This window comes from Diadema antillarum, unplaced genomic scaffold (genome assembly GCF_040938485.1).
Source record: "Diadema antillarum isolate AM-2024a unplaced genomic scaffold, OU_Dant_1.0 seq00000085_RagTag, whole genome shotgun sequence".
Lineage (NCBI taxonomy): Eukaryota > Metazoa > Echinodermata > Echinoidea > Diadematoida > Diadematidae > Diadema > Diadema antillarum.
The window spans coordinates 1,443,343-1,461,702 of NW_027271177.1; positions in this window are offsets into that span (position 1 = coordinate 1,443,343).

Consider the following 18,360-nt stretch of genomic DNA (forward strand, 5'->3'; position numbering starts at 1 on the left):
AGCCCTTTCTCCGTCTGCCTGCCTCCACCTACGCCGCAAGCTCTTCTTCTCCGCCCTCAATTGGGCCATCAACCGCTGTCTCCTCGACCCTGACTTTCCAAAATCCCCCTCCACATTCCCCCACCTCCACTACCCACAGGCTTTATCCCAAACTCTTCTGCACAAGCCCCATAACACAACCCCTCAAACATACGCATCTTCTTTTCAACACTCCCAGCCAATTCCACTTTCAAAACTCCCGCAAGCTTGATGTCAAAAAGCTCCCACTTCTCACTTCTCGCCGGTGGCCATGCAATCGGCTCCTTCCGCTCAAACACAGCATGTAGAGCATGCTGAGGGTCTCCGGCTCTGTGGTCTGAAACCTGACTGGGACCTCCCACTGTCTCACCCAGCTCATTGCTGGTGCAGTCATGCCCTACTGCCACTCTTCCACAGCTCGTTCTTGCTCTGTGAACTGCCACACCTCTCTTCCCCTTGAACCTCCTCCTATGTTATGAACGTTGCTTGTGTATGTTATAATGGGCGCTAATGCAGTAGCTTAGCCGTTAGCGTGTCTGTTACATTTTAGATAAATTATCTTGAATTTCACCTTGGCATGGCATAGCCCCGTTATAATGTAGCCTAGATGTAATTTTACATGTTGTTCTATGTACAACCCAGGTTGTAGGTTGATGTAGCTGATCGGTGATATTGTTTTGTAAAACCTTGACACACAGGACTGGATTGAAAAAGGTCTAAACTGCATGTAAATTTATATTTTCATAATCATGGCCATGGAGTATTAATATTAAATATCCATCCTGTTTCTCTCACCCCGAAATTGGCGAATCTCCCCTCAAAACACACATTTAGCATCTCATTAAATTAACTTATTAATATTTGATATAAATAGGTCTAAAAAACCAACAATGACAATAACATTTAAATTTCAACAATTAAACTCCCTAAAACATATGATTACCATTATGTTGTGCCAAACTATAAAGCAGTGGGTGGTGGTGATAGTGAAAGGCCAAGGATTACTAGTATTAATGATGATAAGGCAGTTGTATTCATAATTATGATAATTGATATTGCATGTGATCAGGTGCTGAAAGCAGTAGATGTAATTTAAAATCAGTAATTGCACTGCAAGTACAAGTTGAAGTAGTTGATGATGACAATGATCATGAGGTGTTAATGATTACCTGGCATAGTACTAGGGCTTATTGGTAATTACAAGATTCAAATAATATTTGCAGTCAATAGTCTACTGTACATTTAATGATATATTGAGTGTAATGTTCAACCCCTCCCTCTAGCGTTTAGCCTTTTTTTCCCCCTAACAAAATCCAACGGCTAATCATTGCTGTTCATTTCTCCATTGTATTAAATAGGATTCCATGAAACGTGCTACAAGAGGTTTATAGATAGCAAACGCCTGAATCTCGCTAGGAAACGAAAGCTGAAGGAGGAGCCTGGTCCGTCAGCAGGAGCATCTGTTTCCTCCCCTAAGACGCTCACAGCAAGATCAAGATTTTCTTCTGGAAGCTGTTCAGGTTCTGCTGTGTTGCCTGTAAAATGCATCATTTGCAACAGAGTCAACCTGCTCATTACCGGTACTTGCCAAGGGAAATAGGTTAATATGATTGATATTGAAGCATGAAAACATTGTCATGTTACTATAAGTTGTCCTTGATAAAATGGAGCAATATATATATACACCACTGAAACATTCACACACATACACAAAGAACTTCAGTGCAAAGTTCAGAAACAACAGAATGTACTGTATATGCACCAATGCTTTGGTCAATGTGATTGATATTCAAGAATTGACATCTTACCAAAGTTGTGCATGATAACATGTCTTTGTAATACAGATTGCTTCCTGTATTTTGAATGCCAATGTTTATGCAACATGTTTTGACTCCTTGCCTCAGTATGTGATTGTTCGCCCTTTAGCAAACATTTCTGCCCACTATTATGATTTGACTAGGGTTGAATTATTCTAAGAACAAAGATGTTTTCCTAAGTGTGGTTTTTTCATAAAACTGAATGACTACGATTAAAATTTGTTTCTCCCACTCTGGGGAAAAAAAAAATGTAACTATTATTAATACTGAAACAGAATGTTCATGTAGAAAGGTCAGTACAATGTAGGTGTGAGTACAAAATCAGTTTGCTAAAACTAATACCAGCCAAATGAAAATTGTGTCAGTTGAGTCAGGTTTGCACAGATCCTCTGATATTGGAAGTTAATTGCAATGTTATCATAATTTTTAATGCCAAACCTGTTTTATTCTCTCCAAGATTTTCAGGTACACATGGCCTCCAATACAGAATCCAACAGGTTTCACTCATGAATGGGTAAACTATAATTTTGCCTTTATTTTATATATTGGCATTTTTCAAAACTTTTACACCCTTTCAAGGATATTTGGACCATGGAATGTTCCAGGAAATTTATTAAAACTAGAAAATTTGACTGATTATCATTTTGAGCTATCTTACATGAAAGGAGGTAGTGTCCCACCATGTTGTAACCTAATAATAGCAATGAAATCTTCAGGAAATTTTATGAAGATTAAATTTTCTAAAGTACTGTATAATATTTCATGAACAACGTGATTGCTATGTGATCTAAGTATATTAAAGCTTCTTAAGAAGAAGAAGAAGAAGAAAATAAAAACATGTTTACTGATAAACAATATGATCTGTTTAGTAATGTCTCATGTGTGTAAATGAGTTTGTATGTGTGCGTGTGAGTGTATATAATATGTCAGCGTTTTTATGCACCTGTGTATGTGTAATGCACTGATCAATACATGTATTATATCATTGTGTGTGTTCATGTTTATGATAATCTTTTTTATGATGCTGATGTGATAAATGGCAAAGGCATGTAGAATAATATTTTGATACACTTGGGTATATTGAATCTTCATAACTATGTATGTGCGTATGTGTGTGTGCATGTGAGGGTGTGTGTGTGTGTGTGTGTGTGTGTACAATAAGATTCTCCCACATGCACGCGGACACACACACAAACAAACGCACTGATTTTTTTTCTTTCTTTTTTGCCTTGAATGATGAGTCATTTGATTAATAACATGTCTTTGAACAGAATATAAGGCATTTGCCTTGACCTCTGACGGTCAGTCAGTGCTCTCTGTCATACGGTCTCGAACCACTTTGCTCTTGTCCTCCTTTGCATAGCCAGCATCAGGAAAAACTGAAACATGAGATATAATGCAGCTAATTAAACCAAAACTTCACTTTTTTTCTAGGTATATGGCTAAAAGCAGTGCTTTACAAATGTGCATATGTATTTCAGCTTAGAAACACTATGGGAACTATACTGCGGCTAGCAGCCCCATACGCATAACTGCGGCCAGCAGCCCCATACGCATAGCGTCATAGGGCTGTGAACTGTAGCATACAGGATCATGACGGATGTTTTATCGCGGACAAATATCAACTTAAAATCGGGAAAAAATCTTCAATTTGAAGACTTATTAATAAATTTGAAGTATTGATAACAGAGTTCGTGCAAGGTTTGCTTCTGCAAATAGTTCCTTTCTGTTCAAATTGATGACTAAATGTGACTCGGTCGAGAGGAAACTGGCAGAGCTACACTGAATTGACGGCCAGCGCATGCACACACAGACATCTACATCCAGTCAATGGATTCGAAATTTGTGCGCAGTGATGTGTGCGCCTGCGCTGACCGTCAATTCTGCGTAGCTCTCCCAGATTCCTCTCGACCTAGTCATATTAAGTCATCAATTCGAACAGAAAATGACTATTTGTAGAACCAAACCTTGCACGAATCCTGTTGTCAATACTTCAACCTTACTTGTAAGTCTTCAAATTGAAGAATTTTTGTTCGATTTAAGGTTGACATTTGTCCGCGATACTATTCTGTCATAATCCTAAATGCTACAATCCGCAGCCCCATTACGATATGTGTATTGGGCTGCTGGTCGCAGTTTATAAAATATGGATTTTCGCAAAAACTGCAGGATATTTCGAGGAGAACTTTTTACAGTATATTTAGGATGTACAAAACATCACATTTCCGCATTCAGAAAGTAGTGCCAGTGTTGCTGGAACGAAACCCATTTTCTAAGCCTCTTTTTCAGCTTCACCCCATGGCCTATAAGGAAAATCGTTCAATCCGTTCAAAAAAAGTTAATGAATTCTAGAGTACCGCTGTCGCAAGGACGAGAAGACTGCAACATTTCGTGACGTCATGCATGGAGAGTAATATCAAGAAAGTATAAACTAAATTCAAAATATTCTTGTTTTTTTTCTATAGCATAATGAAAAAGCAATCGACTTACTGACGCCCGCAAACACACACAGACCCACACAGGCAGACAGACACACACACCCGCACACACGCACGCACACACACACACACACACACACACATAACACTTATATAATGTTATGCATCGTGGGGGTGTCGTGGCCGAGTGTAATGGGTAAGAGAACACGTCTCTGAACCAAATGGACGTGATTTTGGTTCGTGTGTTCGAGCCCAGCGAAGCTTGACATAAAGTTTACCCTTCAGCCAAGCACTTTGTTCACATTGCTGCTCTCTACCGAGGAGAATAAATGGGTACCCGGTAGGAGGATGATATTGGTTGATCAACAATTTTATGTCTTTTTAGCAATCTTACCCTATATCTACAATGAAATGTGATTTTGTGGTTGTATCTGTATAGTACATGCGGTAATTATCGTTTTGTTATATTTTTCAGCTGTTTGTATATGTATGCTTGTCTGTTATGAATAATAATTATTCGGCAATTTCATTGCTGCAAGTAATAAACCATGAATTATGATAATAACAATGATAACAACATTAATAATAATGATGATGATAATGATGAAGAAGGACTCTGAAATGTGTACTCCACTAATCTTTGCCTGGAGGGTTGCTCCAAATCACTGCTTGACCACAGGCTGCTGAGGCGGATCCAGGAATTCCGTAAAGGGGAGGTACCTTTACAAAATTAAAGGGGGTCGCACGCAGCCCCCTCCATTTTTTTCTTTTTCTTTCCTTTGTTTTAACAAGAAATCAAAAGGGGGCGCACACCCTCTGGATCCGCCACTGGACTGGGCCACAAGAGTGACGATGTCGATGTGTCTAATCATCTGCTCTAAAATTAATGAGCTGTTTCAGGAGCGAAACATCGGGAAGATTCTTCAAAATATGACTCGAGTACCATCGAGTGGCACACTTGGATGCAATGTGATGTATCCGAGGTCAGTACTGCTCATTTCCCTCTAATCGTCGTTTCTCATACAGTTTCACTTCTCATGAAATTGTTCTTTATTATCGAAGAGCAGAGACCCATAGCCGTATCATACTTACAGTTTAAACAGATCTGTAGGTTCGGCTCTTGTCCCCTACATTGTAAAAAAACAAATGCCATGCGTCATCAGGAAAGACATATAATATCGGGAAAACTATATTTTGGCTTTTAGCAGATATGAATTCTTCAGATGCTTAGGTTTAGATTGATATATGATTAGCTCTATTCATTACAGGGATCTATTTTTTTTTTAATCGAAGTTAGAAAACTGTAAAATGTTGTATTGCCAAAGTCAGCTTTACGCGCATTTTTCTTCCGCTTATGATCTCCGAGTTCAAACGGGTCTAGTGATGACGCACCACAAATAAATTGAATAAACTCGAAACGCAAAAGTGACGAGGTCTCATCTGCTTCATTCTATTAGCATATCATTTAATCCTTTTCATGTGGTCTTGTCTCACTGGAGCCCTATTTGTTTTCGTTTTAATGGCTGAAGCTCGGGCGTTACCCAGTAACTACGTTCACACACAATAACTTGCCAAACTTGAAGTTTTAGGTAGAAAACTTAACTGTCAATGATTCGCTCCACACGAGCGAATCCCGCTCGATGAGTATACCGGAGTGCAGAGTCAGAGAGTCTTTGCTATGACCTTATGCCCATACAAAATAGCGCAAATGGAGGTTGACCCGGAAGCGAACGAGAAGACAGGGCCAAGCCCGTTGATTATTGTGTCCACACGGAGCGAAACTACAGTGGGGACCCCCCCCCCCCCCACCCCGTGGCTCGTGGATAGAGCGTAAACCCTAAGATATCTGTCTTGTGGTTTTAATCATAGACTAAACTTTAAGATTGCTAACTGTGTCCACACGGTGCTAAACTACAAGCTATCCATCAAGAGTTAAGTTTTCGACCTAAACTTAGTTTAGGAACAGCGTGTGAACGTAAATTATGTGTGCATGTTACAGGTTCATTTTTATCTATCACCACACTCAAGAAAACATCTCGTGAGGAGTTTGAATGTCTTTTGGTAGTCCCGTCCGATCCGTCCACTGCGATCACGTCAAGCTTCCTAAAGCGTTGGCGGGCTATCAGTGTCCGAAAAAGTTAAAGTAACACGGTAGGAGGCCGTATTAAAATGCAACCATATAGTTCTTGTGTAAAATCATGATATTTATGAACCCACAATTCATGCATTGTCATCACATCAAAAACATTTATTTAATACTATGAAAATTGTGTGTTGCTATAATTATATCAATTATATTTATATCAATACACTACCCTGCATGCCGTGATCGTAATCACTGGTCTTATTACTTTAATTTACACCTGTATGTAGATAGGCACAATTACCTCAGTCATATCGAACCATTATACACAGTGCTCGCTCGTTCTGTTCTAAATTCTATTGTACCCGGTACTTCTAAACCAAAACTGACGCTCAACAGATGTTCGTAATGTAGTTCACAGAATGCATGCTCATAATTAACTCAGCTAATTAGATGATGAAAATTGCGATGCATTTTTCTGATGAGACTGTAGAGTTTCTTTCATTTGTAATGACACTATACACTTTTGTCTGATTAATATTATATGTATTTACGTACCTGTAAACAGCCAGTTCCCAGATCAGTAACATACGATTACTGCAAGGTAGTTTTTTTGTGTGTGTGTGTGTGTCCATCTAAAAATATCATTAAAAAAATGGATACACAATTGGAATGCACCTACATTACTTTATCTGACAATGATATGAGCTACATACAAATGACAAATTTGCAATAACCTACTTAGATCTGATGTACAGATGCATAATATGATTATAGACATTATTGCGCCACATCAAGCCATTGAATATAGTGACCCGCCCGTTTATTCTTGGTTTACATTCTTTTGAAGCCTACTTCAAAACCAAAACTGACGTTCAACAGATGTTTGGAAAGTAAGTCAAAAAATGCACGTTCAATACCTCAGCTATTTAGATGATGAAATGGTAATGCATTCTTCTGACGATACCACAGTATCTTTTTTTTTTTCATTTGAGGTAACACTTTACCCTTGCAACTGATTTAATTTTTACGTTTTTACTTTAAATACATGGGAAAAGCAGTCGGTTCTAAGATCAGTATCTGTTTAGCCCGCAGCACACTATACGACGTTCAGTCGCACGACTAAGCGACTTTGGATCTGAAATAAACAAGTGTGTTTATTCTGAGGCTATTGTTATTCATTTCGGATCCAAAGTCTATCAGTTGTGGGACCGAAAGTCGTCTAATGTGCGGCGGGCTTTACAATCAATGCAGGATACTTCTTGTCTCTCCAGCCAAAAATATCATAAGAAAACGCATTTGGAATGTATCGACATGATTTTAATAGTTTTCATTATACGCTATATATTTGCAGTGACATTCTTAGATTTACAGCTGCATAAGCATGAAAACATCACATTACCCTATGGAGCAACTCACCCGTCGACTCATTGTCTGTATTCTATTCATTTTTCAAAACCAAAACTTCTCTTCATCAAAAATTTGTAAAGCAGGTCAGAAAATGCTCGTCTATAATTACTTTATCTAGCAGGTGATAAAAACTACTACTTTGACGTGTCCGTGCATTTGGATCGCAAAATCTTCGTTAATGATCTATACATTTGCCTCATATACGTATGTATATTTGTTATGTTGACAAAGCAGTTGTTTCAAGATTTTCCCAAATTTTTGTCTCTCTTATGCCTTCCTCTAACCTCCTCTCACCCTTCAGAAGTTAAATTATAATTTTCTATCCATTTCGGCATGTCTTACAAACAATAATATTGTTTTTCAGATTCTTTGATGTCTTTTTTTATACCTTTGATTCTTTTATCCAACTTTGAAAAATCGTGATTATTTTTTCCAGTATGCGAACAACGTCCCCCTCGACTTCATCACCTGCCAGCAGATCCTAAGAATAGCGCCATCTATTGACAGGCAAACACAGATTGAGGTCCCACAGCTCATAGGTTTATCTGTTTCACTCTTTTTTTCTCTTATTGTCGCTTGTTATCTACCAACTCAATAAAAAAATGTCATTTTCCTGCAGTTTACTTGCTTTAGTCATCATTGATAGTAAAACAGTATTGCATTATAGTATTGTACAGTTGGGCTCGATGATTATTTTTGTTTTTCCTTTGGTGTCCAGTTCGGGTCACTAAATTCTTTGAAATATTGTTGGCCCGAAATAAAGGAAATGTTTAAAAACAAATTTGGAATTTTAGCTGCCCGATCAGGCCACCAAAAGATCTATTTATATTTATCTATTTATTTGTTTTGTTTCAGTAGGGTAGCTCTGTCAGTCGGCCCCCATCTCACTAAGAAGGCGACCATGGCGACCATGGCGATCTGTGACGATTTAACAAATCGTGGCGCGATCACCGTCCGTCTCCATTATTGGCCTCCGAGGCGATTACACTACGGTTTCTTTACGCTCAACCTGCGCTGTAGGCGATAGTGTCGCGATAATGCTTCGCGAAGCTGCCACGTTTTTGCCGCTTTTCCAAGCCGACGAGACGCCCTGCTTCTGCGATCAAAGCGATCGTATTTCGATATTCGTACGCTTATCAAGACCTCGCTACAACAGTGATACGATCGGAGCGACAGTGATACGTTTACGCCTGGCTCATGCTATACGATCTCAAGCGATCGGGGTATAAAATGGGTTTGATGATTGAATTTCTTCAAGCAGATGTCATTGTCAAACCAACATGGATATGTAGAATATAGTCTTACTCTTACATCTTAGCATTCTAGAACACACCAATTAGAAGCTGATGTGAAATTATACTATTAGATAAGTCCCCCATTCAGTTAAAAGGGTAAAATGTGTATATGATATCAGAGAACAGGCTTACGAGCAAACTACAAAACGTATCCTACAACGAGACAATTTTATGAAGATATATTTGAAAAAATTATAACTTCATTTACTTCATTGACTTGCAATGGTATATGACAAACAACAATCTATTAAACAGAGTAGATTCGTACTGAGTGTATATACGTGGAAAAAATTGAATTTTATGCGCTTTTCTCCATGTCCACCTTCCTGGTCTGTTCATCACTTTCTTTCGTTCATGGTTGGTTCCTGCTGTAAAAGTGGTAATTTTCATGGGCGATGGGGGCCGCTTTCGATGCGCTTGAGTAACGCCTAACGCGTTGCTACCCCGTCAGAGTTACAAATGTGGCGCTTTTAATGCGCTCGTGAGGCGATTGTGATACGCTCTAAAACCACGGCGACCTCGCTGCGGAAGTTTTGGACATGTTCAAAACCTCCGTAGCGAGGTCGCCGACCATGGCGATGGTGGTGACCCTCCGCGCTTTTGAACCGCTCAAGATACGATGGAGAAGATTTAAAGCGATGAAGCCACGATCCGTCGCGCTTTGTCGATTTTTGATGATCTTAGCGGAATCGCCGTCTAGTGAGATGGGGGCATTCGAGCAAACTTCTTAATAAAAATTGACATCTTCACGGTACCCTTCTTGTGTGGTTAGGGTGCGATCATGTAACCTTCTGTACTTGCTTCGGATGTTGATTGACTTTTGACCATGTTCGGGGTCAACTTCGTACGACACTGAAAATTTCATATTCGCACTGCCACCTTGTGTCAACATCGGGACAGTGTGACGCCACCATTTAATACTAACGTTACTTTCGGCCCGGACGATTGAGACGATGAGTGTGTTGGACGTTCTCCTCTCTCCCTGCGTCGTCCTGAAAAGTAGCTTCAGATTACGCGGAGACGCAACCTATAGAAGTAAAATGGCACAACCTGTTGGTGCATCAAATTACTGTAGCCCACTGCGTCGTGAATTGAGCGGACTCTTTGGCGCCGGCCATGGAAGACACTGCGCAATATATTAGTGAATGCATCATAGTCAACCTTATCAATATCACCAACATTTCCGTAATGCGCTGGCATAGAACCTACGGAGTCCGATTTCATGGTGAGGTATACGTGTTCATTCAAACTTCATCTACCACATCGGTATTAACTAATACTGAAAATAAAAGATTTGTATGTGTTTCAACTTGGCCAGTTCATGTTTAATTGTAACAGCAATTTCTTACCCAAAATATTTCACGACTCATTTCATCAAAACAGTCATGTACATAACTATCCCACGCGACGATCTGATGAATTTCATCTTCAATTAATGAGAACCGCACATGCCCAAAATACATTTCTTTATACCGGACCCAGACTTTGGAATAATCTAGATAATTGCTTAAAAGATTCCCCAAAATTTGTCACATCTAAATACAAATTCAGAAAATACCTACTCTCTACTTATAATTCTAGGTAATTCAAATTGCTTTAATTCATGTTGAGCTTTCTCCTGTCCTGATGTCGCAACACTCGGCGTGTTCTGTATGCAGACCTCTCTTCTTTCTTCTCTTCTCTTCCTTTCTTGTCTTTGTTCTTCGTAGACTTGTATTGTTATCGTCTTCTCTCTTCTCGGTACTGTCTTGCGTGTTATATGTGTGTGGGTAATTGAATGTGTGTACGAGTGTGTTGTCCTTGTCATATTTTCCCGGTACACGCGGTTCAATGAACAGTGTCTAGGCATTAGCATTGATACTTTGTTTTTATTTTTTATTGTTTTCCCGACATGCGAATCTCAAAACAACTACATGTATATCTCTACAAATGACTTAAATAATCTATATTAAATACAATAGCTATAAAAAAACCTTGAATAATATACTGTTTACTCATTATTTATCTAGCGATCCACGTCCCACAAGCTTTGCTTTTTAGTGGATCACTATTTTCCATAATCGAATTTATTTTCCGCACGCCCACGAAGTATGATGCATTGTTCCTCCTAATTATTGTATATATATGTATATATATATATATAATATACATATGTTGTTATATAATCTATCTCGTGTACTACATGAATCTTTTGCAAATGTTAGAACAATATAATTTATATATATGTATATATATATATATGTATATATATATATATATACATATGTTGTTATATAATTTATCTCGTGTACTACATGAATCTTTTGCAAATGTTTGAACAATATCATTTCATGACATGTATACTTTGTACTATGTTTTGATTTTCGTTGATTGGAAATAAACTATGATTGAATTGAATTGAATTGAATTTACATCGCAGTTTCAGACATGGAAACTCCGACTGAAAGTGATGTATAATGTAAGAACCATTGATTCATGTTGTCCAAAGTACCTAAAGCATTTGCTTCATCAGGAGAAGTCTTATTGTTAGTTTTGATTCTTGCTAAAATGTATTGCCTTGATACTTATAGACAATTATTCCCTTAAGTCCATGACAGTTAGAGAATAGGTATAATCTGTGAATGTTTATTTACAATTTCATTTGCGATATGCTTCTCGCTTTAAGCCACACCCAGACAGTTTTTGTTCGGCATCAACAAGTAAAGGGACTAAAAGAAGAAAAGAAACTGGGAGACTCTTTTAAGTGATTGTAAGGAAATTGCAGGGAATCTTCACCTAGTTGCCAACATTTACTGTGTTCATGTTCAAAATATTCATCATCAGATTTCTTCTAATTTCCTATCAGTCCTTCGTCAGGTTACTTTGTGTTAACCATTACAGTCACTTGTGTGCATGTGTATGTATGTGTGTGTGTGTGTGTGTGTGTGTGTATTTGTGTGCGTTTATGCTTGAGTTAGTCCTGTCTGCAGGCCCGAGCATATGTTCCAGCTCGGTTTTCTACTAGTTCAGTTGTTCCCACCACAAATTTTCTTGTTTTAATTCCTCAAAGATTTTGGCCAAGGAAGACCCTCAACCTGGTTTCTCAATTGGACAAGTGTCATTTCTATGTTATCTGTCTGGTTACAGGAATCACCCGTAGGGAACCGAAATACAGAATCCCAGTAACAACAAAAAGTGATATAATCCCTCTTATTAACAAATGAGATAAATTCATTTATCACGACAAAGAGATTTCTTTTCATTCATTAATTTCAGTTAAAAAGCAACAACAAAGGCATCGCATGATTTCGAATAATATGATTCATTTGACTGATCGATTCTCATTTATTTCCACTTTGTGTTCACAAAAACAAACATAATTGTGTTACAATGATTATACATACATTTTGTCTGTTTAGACGTACAAAAATAATCGAAACACATACTCTAATATCACATTTTGTTATGAAATCAATTCGGAACAAAAGAAGCATTTATACTCTGTAAAAAAATCGAGTAAAAATGTTCATCTTCACTCATTTTAGAGTGATCTCATGATCACTCGAAGATTTTTGAGTGATCTCGAGGTCACTCCAAAATTAGTGAAAATAAACATTTTCACTCAAAATTCACTCTTTTCTGTTATTCACTCCTTCAAGAGCAAACATTTTCACGCGGATCTTTTCTAGAGAGTAAGAACCAAAGTGGGGAAGCCTTAATTAAAAGCACGGCTTGTATTATATTACTTAGGTATTAATTTGGTGGGGTGCAGCATATCATACGTGAGCATCAACAACATTAAAAAAAGATAATGTTGAAAAAAAACAGCATTGACGGCATTCAGATGATCGAAGTTAAAACAATTTATATTTCATGGGCCGCCATATCCTGTTAATGCAAATGAGTGTAAAATGTCTTTTTCAGTCTGTACCATATAAAATCAAACAGACAAAATCAAACAGAACAATGGTATGAAAATGTCCGTAATAGGAGCGACATTGGGAGCAAATCGCTCTGTCCAAGAAAGAATACAGTAGATAGACATCGTGCGGAAAATGCAAGCGGAACATCTAGTCCTGAATGTATTTGTAAACGTGGATGACAACGGCTCTCGTTGTTTTCCATTACGTAGTATATCTGGGATAACTTACGAAAGAGCGTCCACTTTGCTTCACTCGTGCGACGACAGAGGGCGCTGTAGGAGGATTACTGCTAGTGTCCCTGTATTGAATACAGGGACACTAATTACTGCATCAGCAATCGCCAATAGGCTGTAACGTCCACGGCAGAGAGAGATACATCTTATAACTATACCAAATCTTGAAAACATGCATAACATACAGTGTGCTATCTACTCTTTCCATCAATCTTATAGCAGGAAACCTGTCCGTCCTAAGTGGTTAACATCTGCATATCAAGAGAAAACACTTGATCAACCAACTAACGTCACTTCACTGACATTTCTGCTTACACAGTTTAAGGTTAACAGGCCTAATATCAACTAAAAGCTTCCAGGGGCTATGGAGTCACAAAACCCACCCCGGTCTCTTCTTTTTTTAATCAGCGTGTAAAGATTTTCCCTTACATCAGAAGTGCAAAGTTTTCATATTATAATTGGTTAATAAGATTGTCATCCAGCAATTGTGAGGTGATTATTCAGTGTACTACCATGTCTAAATCTACCATAATGCGTGTATTATGTTACTAACAGCTCAATGAACTACAGGACTTTTTTTTCGGAGTAAACATCCACTTGTAACATGATTATAAAAGTCAAGTAAGACAAAAGAGACGTTATGAAACAACGCAATTCACCTTTCATTCAAGTTCGGTCAACTCTTAACAAGACACTATAGTCCGACGCTTTGCCTAACAAACTTTAGGCATGTTCTTTATCATAAAACTTATTTTCTTGCATCTTTTTTTTAGCTTCTATATAACACATATTCGAAGTAACCTCATTCGATACGTCGACAAAGAGAGAATTCAATTGATAAACATAACTTGCCTATTTATGTAGGACCTGATTTCACCATTCTCCTACTGCCATGAAACAGAGGTTGTAGTTGCTAATCTTACTTAAAAATAATATTCATAAAATTTCACATCCACAAACATAATATGGGAGACAATAATATATTTCGAAAAGTCGATTTCCCATGATGAATATTAATTCGCACCGATCTACTGAAAGAACACTGTGAATGCACTTGACACAGTCAACTTCTTAAGTAAAGGATTCAAACGGGATTTGTATTCCCGTTGCCAAGGTGCCGTTCTAACGTTTAATCGTCCTCTTGCGATATTCCGATCGGATGACGTGGAAAACGAGGACGAAAATTTCCCCAATGGAGATGACTGACATGCCAACGTACAGACCCATCAGCCCGCCAATATTGCCGAACAGACTCGCGACCTATGCAAATCGAAAAAATAATGGTAAGAAGGGAAAGAATAAACTGCAATAATGTTATAAATGAGGCAGCAGTTTAGCTCACGTGCCATGAAAGTAACGCTGTGGTCCGTCATGAAAACTTATCCTAGGGTAGCTATACCATTCCTTGTCACATTACGGTATGTGCATGAATACAACAGACGAATGAATATCATCAAGAGATATGGAGTTGACTCCCGAGTTGGTTATCTGTTTAAAGGTTTGAAAATGTCATGCATGCATATCAACAAAATGAATTGTAACATACCGTGTTTAACGGAGTCTCCACCACCCTTTCAAAGTTGAGTTCTTCATAGTATATCTTCACACGCACAAGGTTTTTGCTGATTAGTAAAAAAGAAAAAGAAAAAAAGAGAAAACATTAATTGGATCATTTATTAGAGTAACCCTCTTGGCTAAATAAGAGTTTAAAGGGACTGTATATTACTGGTTGAGGTAAGGGATTCATGTTTTGAACATTTATAAGTGAGATAATTAGAAACCTCTTCTAAAATTTGAAAGAGCATGTAATTTTAAAAAGGATTCAACGTTTATTTGATGAAAATTGGTTTTGAAATGGTTGAGATGTCCAAAAAAGTGATGATAACAATAAAAGGCGACAGGCCACGACTTCATTAGGATCTCTTTGTTTCACCTTGTTTTTTGGATATCTCAGCCATTTCAAAACCGATTTTTCAATTCATGAATTTGAAAAACTTTTGATACCCTTTAGAATTGCATGCTCTTGGACATCCCATAGAGTGGTTTCTGAATATCTCGTAAAACGTTAAAAGCTAAATCCTCACCTCGACCAGAACTGCGCACACCCTTTAATCGTTGCACAAAACAGTATGAGGTCGATTTATCAGAATTATGGATGCATTTTGTGTTGAGGGTGTGTCTGAGTGTGTTTGTGTATGTGTGCTATGCAATAGAACGGTATTGGTGTTTGTTCAATCAAGGATGGGTCCGTAAATGACCGAGATTTGCTTACCAAGTTAATTGTGAAGATGGCAGATTTGCCATGCAAAATGAATATCACCAATCTTGAAAACGCGTCATATTGTAAACCAATAGAATTGATATAAAGTGATAAGTCCAAAGGAATAAAAACAAACAAACACACTTGAAAATAATATACATAATTTAACTATATGAAAATATATGAAAATACTTGCATGCTGTGGGATGCACAAAAATCCACAAAACCAAACCAAACCAAACCAAGTTCCAGTTCATTCATTTTCAAATGAGGCAACACAGCAAGCTATGATTCTAATTTCTGAATATATAAGGCCTATGGAGTTATACATACATTACCTTCAGTTTAAATGTCAACCAATCATGAACATACAATTTATAAATGTGAATCTGATCCAGCAAAGTGATTGCTTAAGCATTGGCAAACTTAAGCCTGAAATATTGCTGTTGACTATAGAACTTGTGTTATGAGTTTGGCTTTGCTTGCAGATTCGATATAGAATGTTTAACCCCAACCTTAACCCTGAACCCAAATTAGCAATTTACAGATATTTCTTGAAGTTGCAATCAAAGTGGATCTTGTGCAGGGTAGAATCCAGCTCATCCGCTATGTACCGTGGACTATATACTATGAAATATAATTGTTCCACGACATTTGCTCCTGCGACAATTGCTCCCATGGAGTATCTGCTCGCTAAGCCAAAAATAAATTCTACCCAAGTGCTTAACCCTATCCATAGTCCTAATCCTCACTTCAAATTAAGCCTTAAACCCCATCACAGCCCTAACCTTAACTAAGCCTTTGGAGAAAGAGACAGGAGCAATTGTCGCATCACCGAAATACATTGTATATTATAGAAACTAGTCGCTAAGTGTCATTACTTTATGCGATTACTCATGACATGCCATAGCAAAACACAGAGGTGAAATGAGGCGATGTGCTGATATTTCTGAAGTAATGATTTATTTTTTTAAAGAATTAATTTCAATTGTGCAAATTTTGGTTTCGTCTTGTCTCTGCTTGTAAAGCGGCACGCGTCCCTTTATGAATCTTACCTGGCCTGGTCCTTGAATGAGCTAAATTTTGCCGATCCGTTTTCAGCTTTCAGCCTCATGTAAAGATGCTCCTAGAAATTAGATTTGAATTCGATTTATTTACTGATTATCAGCAAAGTTCTAGGCGACGTTTTCTTTTCTGCAGCTATCTCAGAATCCCAGATAGAAGACAGACACTTCAATACTTTATCTCACTTTATTATAAGCACCGAGAAATCACTACTTTATGGTACCCAATATAAAGCTTAAGTCCAGTTTATGCGTTTTATTTTGATATCATCAAATAGAATCTTTAGGTAGAAATGCCGTTAGCCGACACTTATTCAATGAAATAATGAACATCTGCTTTCATTTGAAGAGTAAATAATACAGTTAGGTACTTAGTCCAATTAAAAGTTTATTACAATTCTATCGTTCTAACGTCATGACATCATACTGCAAAATATGATGTAATCTTAATTATTTTTTCTTGACACGTAAAAACATTTATTTATTTATCTATTTATCTATTTATTTATTTCAACATATTTTGACAGGATAACAAGATCAGCAAGTGAGTGCTGTTTTACATCAAGGTCCTGTACAATCCAACTATATGAATATAAAATCATGTTACATAAACATAAGCATAAAAACCAATACAAACAAGCAATCAGAGTTGAAAGGAGCAATACGTCTAGTTAAAATCAGTAGTAACCAGATGTATGTACGATATGACAAAACAATATGATAAACAAGGATATATTAAAACAGCGAATAAAAATGATGCAAAATTATATACACAATCAAACCAATTGGTGTACAAAAGGAGGTTTAAAAACTCTACCAGTTAGAACTTGAATCAACAAGCCCACGATCATAAAAAGTAGAAAAAAAAATCAATGTAGGAATCTACACTGATAAATAAATTACATGCAATCTGGCAGTCATGCCCATTAAACCTAAACAGTTGACTGCTTGTATACCCATAACACACATTCAAGGACTCACGCACACATACATTGCAAATTCCACTTGCATTAAACTTGCAGTACTCCGGTCAAAACTCTTTTTTCTTTTATCTAAACCAACCTAAAATTGTGTTTATCGGATCGTGACATCACCCCTTCCAAACTTTGAAATGAGATGGAGGCTAAATCTCAATTCCCAATCTGAATGTATGTGTGGAAACTTTATAAATCTTATCTTATGCTCACCTTTGGAATAGTCCCTTACCATTCTGTACATGGCATTTCACTCTAAATTAATTCACCTTTCAGTGTTGTGTTACACTTAAGCAGTTTGAAAACGATGTGTTCACTTCGTTTTGGTGATACGTGTTCATTGTATATGTGTGAGAGAAAAAAAAGTTACATACTTCGTATCTCTCGCTGGGCCATCGAGCCGTTGAGATTCTCGCATTGTAGACGTTTTCACTTTGTGAGAGAGAAAAATAATAAAACATAAAAACCACTTAGAGATACGCATCAACAGTAACGGTATACATGCAGAAAATCTTTCTCGCATCCTAGGTGTGTGTCTTTTCTCAGTTATGTTAGGTTAGTAATTTGCGTTTACATGTACTCCTTAACTTCCAGACCTATGTGATCGTGTGACTGTGCGTTTGCGTGCATGCGCGTGCGTGAGTGTGTGTATGTGTGTTTGTATTAATTTACCGTTAAATGGACAATGATTTTCTTTTATCGCCTTCACAAGCTAAATTGAACGCAATCTGTACAACATTTGGTTTCTGTAAATATTAAGATAGAGACATTCCCTTCAATAATAACGTCTTTGCCAGAGTATCTTCTCCTTCTATCATGCCTGTTTTTGTATTAGCTCAATCGACATTATCATAATTATTTTGAGT